We start from the raw sequence: 12,784 nt of genomic DNA, 5'->3' as shown, positions 1-12,784 counted from the left end.
ATTTAAGTAAAACAATCACGCTGTTTTTCTGTTATTTAACTTTTTGCTAAGGACAAATTTGATTATCTACAATCATGGACACCCTACAACGCTTAATTAACAAAGATAAAACCGCTTTAACCGTTATGGCAGCACTTTGATTATGAAGAAAACAAAATGTCACACTTGAGTGAGATACGATTTTTCAAAAGTAACCTGGCTCCGATGACATTCAATTTGTCACTTGTTATGGATAAAACAAAGAGGGTGACCATAAATGTCGTAAATAAATTAAAACTTTTTTTAAACAGTTGAAATTAAATTAACGTTTATCTCACAAATACTAGTACGAAACAGTTGCTTATAACTTACTAAATAGCTCCTGCTCACGTCTCCTGAATCATTCCGTATGATATAAGGGAATGTAAATCATTTAGGATGTTTAAATGTAAATTGAAAACGTACCTATTAAACAAAATTAAATTACCACCACAATAAGCTATAAGATGTACCGTACTTACTTATTAATTAACTAGGAAATAAGCTAACCCATCTGTATTTAAGGGAGTTCCCTCTGCCAACAAACTGTCTTACAGTTTGGCAGAAGAAAATAAAATTGTAAAATCAGGGTTTTTTTACCAGAATAAATGATTTATTTTTTTTTTTTTTTTTTTTTTCCGTATAGCCGGTGTAGGTATACCAAAAAGAGATAGCGGGACGACTTGGATGCATTATATCCTGATTACTGAGATTACAAACGACACTCATCGCAACTGATATGTAGTAATTCCGGACCTAATTTGAAGTAAGTCATGTCAACATTTCATTGCAAGTTAGAGAAATAGTTATTTGTTATACAAGGGGGAAAAGTTGTTGTTTAACCGCTCGTGCTAATATTGATACCCGAGCAAGCGAAAGATTCCGAAAAGGTTCAAGAAGTGTAATCTTGAGCGTTGCGAGGGTTTCAAGGCACGAGGGTTAAACAAACTTTGCCCCCGAGTGAAACACAAAATTTTTCACCACACCAACGCGAGGAAAATACTAACTATGAAATACCAAAAAAATCAAACCTAATCAAATCCGTAACGTACGAATGTAATAAAAAATGTGTCATTCAAAATCATCATTTAAAAGTCAATTCTACCAGCTAACATTAGGAAACAACTCAAAATTTGCATCTGATTACTTTGCCCCACATGTGGATAAAATGCAATTTTCTCATTAGTTTTTGAACAATCAAGAAGGCCTTTACTAGTTGGTGTGGTGAAAAATATATTACACTTGTTGGCACACCTTAAGGGGGTCCCTAACGCCAATGACCTTCGATCTGAATCCCTTAGTTTTCTAATGTTTTTAGTAGCTAATCATATTAACAGCATTGGCTGTAAGCAATATAGTATCCCATATTTACTTTCAAAGTTCATTATATTCGAGATATTTGGCATCAAAGTTGAAGAATTTTAGGCCAAAAAACTGGTTTTCTGCCCATAACTTTTTTGTTAATTAATTTAAAATTAAACTCTGACAAATTTTTAGAGACGTCAAAGACGAACACAAATATGTTGATCTCATATATGTAAGATCCTTCATAGCAATCTAGTTACGAAAATAGTGTTTGTTTAGACAATGTTTATAAAAATCATAAAAAAATAAGTATTAATTTCTTTCAAAATCCGGCAGACAAAAATTGAGATAAAAGATTAAAGAACCGATAGCCGTTTGTCTTATAATTCTATCTGTAGTGCAAATTAAGGAGTAACGACTCAAAACTCGCCAAAAATCGATGAAAACCGCGGGGAGCCCCTTAAATTCATTCAATTAATTTTTATTGCGTGTAAAAAAGTGCTAGGAGGGAAAATTATTAATTTGTTGCCATAGAAATTTCCTCGCTTCGCTCCACTACTGGATAAGCTCTAGGCACGTTCTAATAAGTAGGTAATTATAGTGTATAAAGGCGGCTGACTGGACGCAAGCACCGCGCGGCGCGGCGAGCGGAGCGGCCGGCGGCGCGGCGGGCGGCGCTGCTGTCATCCATAACGGTTATTCGCGGATGGTCTAAAACGCAAAATGACTAGTGTAATATTTTGCCTATATCGCTTTTAGTACCGCTACCGCGGAGCTCCTATTCTGGGCGGTTGGCGTTCGGCCATTTGAAGATAACTAACAAACCTAACCTACCTAATGAAATAAAAAAAGTGGTCATTTTGCGTTCTAGACCGTTCGCGATGTAGACTAAAAGCGATGTAGGCAAAATATTACACTAGTCTTTTTGCGTTTTAGACCATCCGCGAATAACCGATCCATAAGAGGTTCATTCAAGTCTGTAGATTTTATTCGTGCCGCGCGCACCACCGCGCGAATCACCCGTGGGAAATCGCCTATCGATACAAACGTAGTCCTTAGGCCAGGCCGCGGCGGGCAGGGCGCGTAACAAGGGATGCTCGCGTATCTTAGCTCTATACTTTTGCTTTCTTTACCTAAATTAAGATTTATTTTTGTTGACTCGTAGGAAAAGTATTGTATGCAACGTTGTATGAGTAGGTAAAAAAATGCTCGTGGCGTATTCCTTTACAATGTTCGCCTACGTGTTCGGCTCCGGCTCACATTGTAACTCACGCCACTCGCCTTTTTTGACCCTTCTTATACAACTGTTGCATAAAATACTATAAATGAAATACTCCTATATCTTATAATTATTATTATCATTTGTAGTTTTACATGTATGTAAAATGTATAATTGTTGGTGCAATAAAGAATATTTACTTACTTACTTACTTATTAAAAATTCGAAAATACAATCAAACGTAGGGGCATAGCTGTGGTCGATATACAACAAATTGTGTAAAAATATTGTCAATAATATTAATATCCAAAGAGGAAAATGAGGACTACGGTTGTATGGAGAAGCAGCCGTCCCCTTTCCTCTTAATTAACCTATTTTAAACGACAGCGGCGGCGCTTTTTCGCGCTACCCGCCGCCCCGTTCTCCGCGCCGTGCGCCGCGTGCGTACAGTCCACAGCCTTACATGTGTATACATGTATATTTGCAATAAAGGGATAATGTCGCGTAATAAATACTTGCCGAGCAATACGTCTTTTATTTAACAGTAGACGCAAATGACAAAATTATAGTACCAAGTCATACTCATTATAAAAAAAGCTGCACTTTATGGGTCACGTGAACCACAAACAAAGTTGCTAAATGGAATTTTCTACGCAATTTGTTTCCTCAAAGGTTGACTGGAAGAGATCCCATACAGGGATAAGTTCGCCTTTGTTGTATTTAATTTACTCTGTAACTGTGTTTTTCGTGTTTTTTATTTCTATGTACAATAAAGTATATACATACAGACATACATAAAGATTCATAAATAGAATACTCAATAATATAATATTACTGAATTTTCGGTTTTAATCGGCATGTTTTTAAAACGAGTGCATGATGTTGTGAGTATAATGGATATATAGGTAAAGAGGATTTAATATAACTAATTTTTTTTTTAATACTACGTTGGTGGCAATCAAGCATACGGCCCGCCTGATGGTAAGCAGTGTCCGTAGCCTATGTACGCCTGCATCTCCAGAGAAGTTACAAGCGCGTTGCCGACCCTAAACCCGCCCCCCCTCGCTGAGCTCTGGCAACCTTACTCACCGGCAGGAACACAACACTATGAGTAGGGTCTAGCGTTATTTGGCTGCTGTTTTCTGTAAGGTGGAGGTACATCCCCAGTTGGGCTCTGCTCTAGATCTGGAATGACATCCACTGGCTGTGCCCTACCACACAAAGCGAGATGACATTCACAATGTCCATACCTCTCTTTTGGACGTAGTTTAAGGACGTATCCGGGTCCGGGTCCGGATCGATGTAATATGGCAGTAAATTTAAGTTTCTACAAAGTTTCCTTTTACAATACACCAAATTCCAATTCTCTTCGATATAGCCTGGCGCCATTTGTAGGTATGTTATAATTAAGTTCAATGTACTGTAAATCCGGTTGACTCATACGAACACCAATTAAACACGAATTCCTTTAGTTAATTGTTATTATTGTTAATCGATAAAATATAATAGTCCGGAACGGCGCGGAACTAAACGTAACTGTCTTGTTAAAGACCACCGGTTGAGATGGGTATATTATAATAACAGTACTTATTGATTTGTGGAAAAATCGTTTGAAAATAGGTATATTCTTTGATACTTTTCAACACACTTGCTCAAAACGGCGTTTTTATTCCACCGGCTCTTAATTTTTTGGCTCATAATCCTAGATATTAAACACGCGTGCTTTTTCAGTATATTATAACACTTGGGCTTTTTCATTATGTTATCCGACTGAGTTAAGAAGGTAACTAATTGCTAATAATATGTATGGAAACCGGGCCTTCTTAAATTGGTCGAGTAGATTTGACAACGTGGACTGGCGGGAGCCGGCGCCCGCAAGCCCCGGCCCGGCGAGGGGCGGCAGGCAGTATTTCATTTCATTTCATTTCATTTATTCGTTGCAACCATGGTATTACAGATGTTCTTTAAATAGAGTACAATCATGGACCCTACTAGGGCGTAGCAACATTTTTATGTCTAAGTACTTATTTCTAAGGCACTCTCTTATAAAATAAATCTGTAAACAACAATGACAAATAGAATAATAGGTAATTAAAATCAAATATTTACAGCATGACAATAATTAAAATCACGTATCGTATGACAGATGCAAGACTTTTACTAACCGATTTAACAATTAAAATTTGATTAATGTGAAAGTTTCTTTTTTCCTCGCAAGTGTGTTGAAAAACGTCGTATGAAACGCGTGTGCTATGGTCATTACACACATCGGCTCCCTTGCAGCTCGCGCGCACAATATCGCCTTGTGTGTAATGACCAACTTAGCACACTTGTATCACAATCTACTATCACTTATAGATATATATTATCCATTATTATGTTTCTGCAGCGCATGAGTCGGAAATGTGTATCGGTAACTTATTGTCCGCGTATTTTGTAAACTACCTTCTTTTTGTTTTCTTAACGCTTATTACTAAGTAATTAATTTATGTTCTCATAATAAGTGAATTGTAAAATTCTTATTCTTTCTTTCTTTGACGACCGGTTTGGCCTAGTGGGTAGTGACCCTGCCTACGAAGCTGATGGTCCCGGGTTCAAATCCTGGTAAGGGCATGTATTTGTGTGATGAGCATGGATATTTGTTCCTGAGTCATGGGTGTTTTCTATGTATTTAAGTATTTATAGATATTTATATATTATATATATCGTTGTCTAAGTACCCTCAACACAAGCCTTATTGAGCTTACTGTGGGTCTTAGTCAATTTGTGTAATAATGTCCTATAATATTTATTTATTTAATGGGAATAAATGATCTTTAAACCTATTTAAGTTGACGCATGGTTAAACAATAAAATCAAAAAATGCGGCGCTTGCTTGCTTCCCGAAACCCACGCTCATCCCGATAATTCGCGAGTAGTGAATTTGATTTTGCGCTAGCTTATTTATTCTATAAGGTCGCATGCGGCAAAACGGGTTTTACTATTTAAAGTAAAAAAACAAGAAATAATCCAAAAATCACAATTACAGTATTGAAGTCTGTTTAAGAGGCTGTCAATACCTAAAGCGCGCACACTGACTATTTGTATCGGAGTAAATGAGATAGCACTGTCGCATGTTGCTGGGCCTAGGCAAGGGAATAATAAGAAAATTATTTAAATAAAAAAAAGTGGATTATTAGTGTAATATTTGACTCGTTAGAGGTTTAGATATAAATGTTCTGAAATTGTGATTTTAATTGCAGACCCATAAGTCAAAACAATAAAGACATAGAACCGTTTAATTGTGATTTTAAGACCAATCTTTGCAATTATTTTTTATCGAGCCGATTTCGTTCAATCATGTACCTATCGAGTACAACCACGGTCTTTGAAATGTAATCAATATGAACATATATTTTTCTTACTTGACTAAAACAAATAGTCTTTCTTAAAAAACTGTTTAAGTAACATCAATTTCAAGGATAATGGGTGTTGACAGCCCCTTAAGACAAATCTACATGGATTATACAGGCTTGAATCTCTCCCATTTGCCTGTACAATGAAAATGCTTGTTTAAAATGGGGCATTTTGATACGATTTTCTCTGGTATAAAAGTTAATCAATCGTGTAACGGCAACTACAGAAATGAAGTCGATGCCATGAATAACCAGTTCACCAAACAATACTTTCATGAGTTGTGTAATTGATGAGATAAATCAAGATAATTGACGTCAAAATGTACAATGCGTTGCTACATTCCGCCTTGCATTCAGTAAGGGTCGGTTAGTTTTATATACGTGAATAAAGACAACGTGTTCTTGTTTTTTAAAATCATGTTTTTGACCTCAAAAGGCCACCTGGTCATTGTCAAATACTGGAATACCGTAAAACCACCCAACTATAGTCCAAAGCTCCCAAATATGGTCCACAAATAAACTCAATTTTTCTCGTTCAGGTGTGTATTTTACTATATTTTTGTAGTTCTAAGGCAAAGTATGTTTATAAATGGAAGGTAAAACTAGGAGTAAACCACAAGGAACATTGGTATAGATACTTAATTTCCTTTTGAACTTGTGGACCATAGTTGCAGTATTGGACTATAGTTGGGTGGTTTTACGGTAACCATTACGTTACGGATCTTTGTTTTATATTGTTAATTTAAAGACGACGGGCGTAAAAATAAATACATAAAGACCCGACCCGATTCGAAGAATGAGATACGATAATGATAAGTTCTCGTTTAGATAAGTTCTCATTTAGATGTCGGTTGTATGTCGTATAATTGACCGAAGCAGCTCGATTCGGGCAACCAATGTCACTTTGACGTTAGAAATATCGTAGATAGATCTTATTTGGATCACAGTGGAATCGAAATAAACGTCAATTTTGACATGTCGTTTAGTAATCGATATTTTAAAGATCTTTCCGAGATCTTAAACGTGTCTTACTCATTCTTCGAATCGGGCCGTTATAAGGCAACAATTACAAAAGCCAGTTTTATGGAGACTATATTTTCACCAAATTGAGTCTAACTTTAGTCTACATAGACTTTATAGAACTTTTCACAACATATTGTTGTTTAACATGAAAAAGCACCTAAATTCAATCATTTTGTTCACTTCCTCTGTATCGGGTAACACGCAAATGTAATTTCCTAATTTCCGTTGAAAATTCGAAGCAAATGATTTATTTACCTTGTACATATTCTGTGTTAATAATAGCTTGAGCTTGTAAAACTAAATTTATTGACCGGTATTAAAGATTCCTCGATAATATAATACGAGTAGGATCAAGGAGGGAACAGTGGCTTGGTAGAAAAAAGCCGGGTACAGTGACTCACTCAAACAAATATCAACACGAGAGAGGCGATATTTGGGCGACTGAGCCACTGTTTCCGTCTTGACGCTAAGGGCTTATGCACAAATCACGCGAGGTTCGAAGGGGTGGAGGGGGACACTACAAAATTACGACAGAACACGTGAGGAAGGGGGGGGGGGGGGGTATAAGAAAACCTCACGTGTATCTTTCTACAGAGAAACTATAGTAAACACCCCTATAATGGAACAGGCACCAGTAATGGGATGGTATAGACAAATCCTGTACAACAAGTATTTACCATCAGTTTTTAATCGCTGGCAACATTTTACCATAAACAAGAGCCAAAGAGCTGCTTAAGTTTAATTTTTAATTGATATTTGTTATTTTGAAAATAAATGGCGCCATACATTCCATGACTGGAGCAAAAAAACACAGTTTTAATTGGTTAATAATAATAACACACGGACAGGTAAGCAGCAAACTACTTGAGAAAATCTCGTTAACTACACCCTACAACTACCCACGGCGGCCTATAGCTAAACCCTTTTCTATACCGATTACCAGGACAAACATTGATCTGCAAGCCCCCATGGTACGAATATGCTCGAGTTACAACAGCCTTACAACCCACAAAAATTTCGTTGACATCTTTCATGACCGTCTAGCCACATTTAAATCTAAGATATTGCCGAAACAAAAATAATAATTAGTGTCAAATTTCAAATTTAAATTAAATTAAATTATTCTGTGTTAAATTATATATTAGAATTAGTATTTATATGTAAAATTGTAAATAATGTACATATAGTAGTTAATTGTTTTATAAGTCTTACAAATTTAATGTTTTAAAATGTAATGTCCCATAGTTCTTATGTCGTCCCAATATCATGCTTGGACAATGCTATGTACTCCATAATTGTCGTATTATATCAGGTGAAGTACTTTAAGATTATTGTGATGTAACATATGTAATATATACGATGTGGTTGTACTTAATAAATAAAATAAAAATAAAATAAAATAATACTAAAACCAATTGCAGCTTTCATTCAATACATAGCAAACATAAAAGACGAATTGGAAATTCAACTTTTAAAGCGTAAAGCGGTAGAAGTTTTACAGGTGTCGGTGAAATATCAAAAATACTCCAAATTTTCTCTTAAATGTCCAAACGCCACGTTAACATATGTTATGTTTTGTTACTTGTTGTTTTCCTCTTTTATTTTGCCACGAATAAATTTATATGATAAGGAAATATATATATAAAAACTGTAGATATTTAGAAGAGTCGTATTTGTAACACTTACAATAAAGAATTTATTTCCATCGATATATTCAATGTCACTAGGCCCAAATTCCGTTATCAAATACTCAATATTCTCAACGGCCAACATAATGTTCATCAGTAGTGTGTCGTCATCATTGCTAGTATCGGTACTGTCAATGTACTTAATAATATTTTGCGCAAATTGGTTATCAGTATCTAATTTCGACTTTTTGCTGATTTTATTTTCTTCTCCATTAGAATTTTAGTACCTAAATTATAATATACATAAGCTTGGTCTACAACACTTGGTAAACTTGTATGTTAACATACCGTTTAGTTAAGTCCGTTTATTTTATGTATGTTTTAGTGAGAGCGTTTAAGGAAGTAAGTGTTCATCTTTATATTGTTTGTACATAACAATGTATCCTATTATCCTGTCGCATACTTCTGTTGTTTCTCCAATAAAAAGAAAAAAAAAGAGTGAAGAAAAAAGCGTAAAAACTTTTTGATGTTTTTTTCGTAAATAAAGAAAGTACTCGTATCATGGCTCAACATTTTATAAATCCCAACGACTTTTTAACCTTTGATGAAAAAATAGGGGTGATATACGTTCGACGTCAATATGTCTATCTGTCTGTTGCATCGTAGCTCTCAAACGGATGGACGGATTTCGATGCGCTATTATTACGTGAAAATGAGTTTCCCTGCGGTAGTTCCTAGCTAAGTACCTAAGTTTGATAAAAATCGATCCAGCAGTTTGAAAAGTATCGGTTATTTTTCAAAATGAAGTTAAATATATAATGTCATAAAACGGCATAATGATTATTGCGTAGGGTTTTTATAATTTAATATTAAATATCGCCTATAAATGCGACCAACAGATCAGAAGGAAGTTCGACTTTTGTAATTCGACGCGGAGACATCAAAGCGCTATTTTGGTCGCCATCTTGAAAACCGTTAAAATAGGTGGGAAGACGAATCAATCTACGACGTCGTAATGAGGTTGAAAAAGCTAAACGCGGTTATCACGCCGATGCGGATCAGCCCACTGCTTCGGTGTGTGAGGGAGACGGCAAGTTTGCGAGTCTAAAGTAAAATTTATAGCTTAATATGCAATAAACCAACGTGCTAGGTAAGTATCAAAGCGAATTTGAAATAGAGGTGTATTGTCAAAGAAAACTTTGTAGCCACATAAATTTACTGCCATCTTTGGACACATGATTAAAACTTTTAGAACGCCGTTTGACTTTGATACTTATTCTTTCACTGATATGTGTTAAATATCAAAAAGTGGCGCCAACGTAATAGATCAAAGGCCAAAGGATAGCAGCATCGTTTCGAGCGATGGCGCCATAACCTTTAGGTGGTGCCCGGTAAGATGGCGCCACCTTTTAATATTTAACAAAATTAACACACACAGGAGTTGTAGGCGTCCATATGCTATAGAGACTGCTTTCCGTCAGAGAGGCCGTATGCTTATTTGCTACAAACGTAGTAAACTAAAAATAACACATCTAAATAAACATCTTATAATAGTTGTAACTGACATCTAGCGGAGAAGCGTGGAACTGTTTAGCTTATTATACCCTGATGTTGATTCAAGAGCCATTGCTAAACGCTTAAGAAATGCTGGCTAGGTCACATAGATGGCGTTATGGTTGACATGGTTTTATTTACCGCATTAGTACATAATTGAACGAATGAACCTATACCAAAGAGAATTGGAAATAGACGTGTATTGTCAAAGAAAACTTTGTAGCGACGTAAATTTACTGCCATCTTTCGACACATAATTAGAACCGTCACCGTGAGCGACACGAAACAAGTTTAATTTTGATTATTTGAACGTTTAAATAAAATAAAAAACAATGGATACGTTCCCTCAAACATGAAATTACCGATTTTAGAAGCAATTTTCATGTTATTAGCCTTTGTGCATAATTTGTTACAAATTAAATTGCATTTTAGATCTACGTTCATGACTTTTTTTCTATAGAGCGAAAGTCTAAAACTCGGGATTCCAATCGGTACAGTGGGTACCCGAGAAATGCCACAAGATTGCTAATTAAATTTATGGCAGTCGTTTTGAGATCCAAATAAAAAGCGCTACGACTTTTTAAAAATCCCGTTTTCTGAACCTATTGCACCTGAACCCCCTTTTTACTTTCGGCCCGATTCGAAGAATGAGATACGATAACGATAAGTTCTAATTTAAATATCGTTTTTATATCGTATAATTGACAGAAGCAGCTCGATTCGGGCAACCAATGTCAGTTTGAAGTTAGAAATATCGTAGATGGATCTTATTGGGATCACAGTGGAATCGAAATAAACGTCAATTTTGACATGTCGTTTAGTTATCGATCTTTTAAAGATCTTTCCAAGATCTTAACCTTTTCAACGCTTTCTCCCTCGCATCACAATGTGGCATACACGCCAATATGTCAACTATTGAGAAACGAATTTAAACCTTATCTGTCAACAGTAAAATTGCTTTGACAGCGTCTGCCATGACCTCTTTAGTGTAGAGTTGTGCCCGCTCGGTCTTTAAAAAGAGCGCTCCGATCTCGGTCAATCGGTCAAACGAACTAGTTCGCTCTTTTAGGTCCTTTAGTTCCTTTAGTTCAGGAGCAAATCTCGAGATCTGAATGAGGATGACTAGGTTATATCTTGCTCTCGCTCGCAAATAAACAGAGCGAGAGCGTGAGAGAGCGAATTTCTTGACCTTGACTCATTCCGATCATTCGCTCCCGACCGATTTGTTACTTGGTACTGAGGGCCTACCGCGAACCACGTTCGACGTGTTGCCTCTCTGTCGCACTTGTAAATTCGTACGCAAGCAGGGAGGCAACCCGCCGAACGTAGTTCGCGGTAGGCCCGCTGACATACCGACTACTGAACTAAAGGACCGAGACCGATTAAGAGCGCTTAAGATGAACTAGTTCCTTTCGGTCTGTGGTGGGATTTCATTCTTTTTAGTTCTTCGGTCCTGACCGACTCAAGCCTACTTTAGTGGTCGTTGGCGTGGTAGGCACGACAGCACACGACCACTTTAGTGGCTCTTGGCGTTCAAAAGGTTACGTGTCTTAATCATTCTTCGAATCGGGCCGTTTGTTTGTGATTCTGGTGACCTCATAAAGTGCAGCTTTTTTATAATGAGTATGACTTGGTACTATAATTTTATCATTCGCCTCAACTGTTCAATGAAAGACGTATTGCTTGCCAAGTATTTATTACTCGACATTACCCCTTTATTACAAATATATAAGCATACACATATATAACAGTTATATGCTACAATTACCTACTTATTGTAGTATGTTCAGACCTTATCCAGTAGAGGAGCGAAGCGAGAAAATTCCTATGCCAAATGCCAAATTAAATAACTGTATTGATAAAAATAAATAGTTGTATAATGTGATTTGATTTTTACATCCAGGTGTTGCAGATCTGAATGTTTAAGAGTGTTCAACTGAGGAAGTACCTCCACCTTACAGAAAACCGCAGCCAAATAACACTAGACCCTACTTATAGTGTTGTGTTCCTGCCGGTGAGTAAGTAGGCACAGAGGGTGCGGACTTGCGGGGTGATAGGGTCGGCAACAGCCATGTAAAACCTTTGGAGTTGCATGCATCCATAGGCTCCGGAGACTGATTACCATCAAGCGGGCCGTATGCTTGTTTGCCGACGTGGTATTTCAACGGAATGTTTGTTAAGTACTTAGTTTTTGTTTTATTTAGACATTGTAACATTTTGCTAACGACTTATAACTCTATTGCTGTTTGTGACCCCAATGCAAAAAGAGGGGCATTATATGTTTGCTGTCAATGTCTATCTTTGGCTTCGTAGCGCTCCAACAGATGGACAAATTTCGATGCGGTTTTATTTACACGAAAGCTAGTTTCCTTGCAGTGGTTCTGAGTTATATTTCATAGTGATTAATCTAGCAGTTTGAAGAGTATCAGCTCTTTACCAAAATGATGGGTAATAAGGGGTTTTTACTGTGTCTCCGACCGTCCAAGTCTGGGACTGGCCTGAAAACCAGCGCTGGGCATCTCAGCCTAACACACGGTGAGACTGGATCTTTGCCCGGTACATTTCTACATTTTTACCGTACCCAGAGGGTAGAACGGGACCCTATTACTAACACTCCGCTGTCCGTCCGTCTGTCACCAGGC

This window comes from Cydia pomonella, chromosome 26 (genome assembly GCF_033807575.1).
Source record: "Cydia pomonella isolate Wapato2018A chromosome 26, ilCydPomo1, whole genome shotgun sequence".
Lineage (NCBI taxonomy): Eukaryota > Metazoa > Arthropoda > Insecta > Lepidoptera > Tortricidae > Cydia > Cydia pomonella.
The sequence above is the reverse complement of the archived record's forward strand: the minus strand, read 5'-3'. Positions refer to the sequence as shown.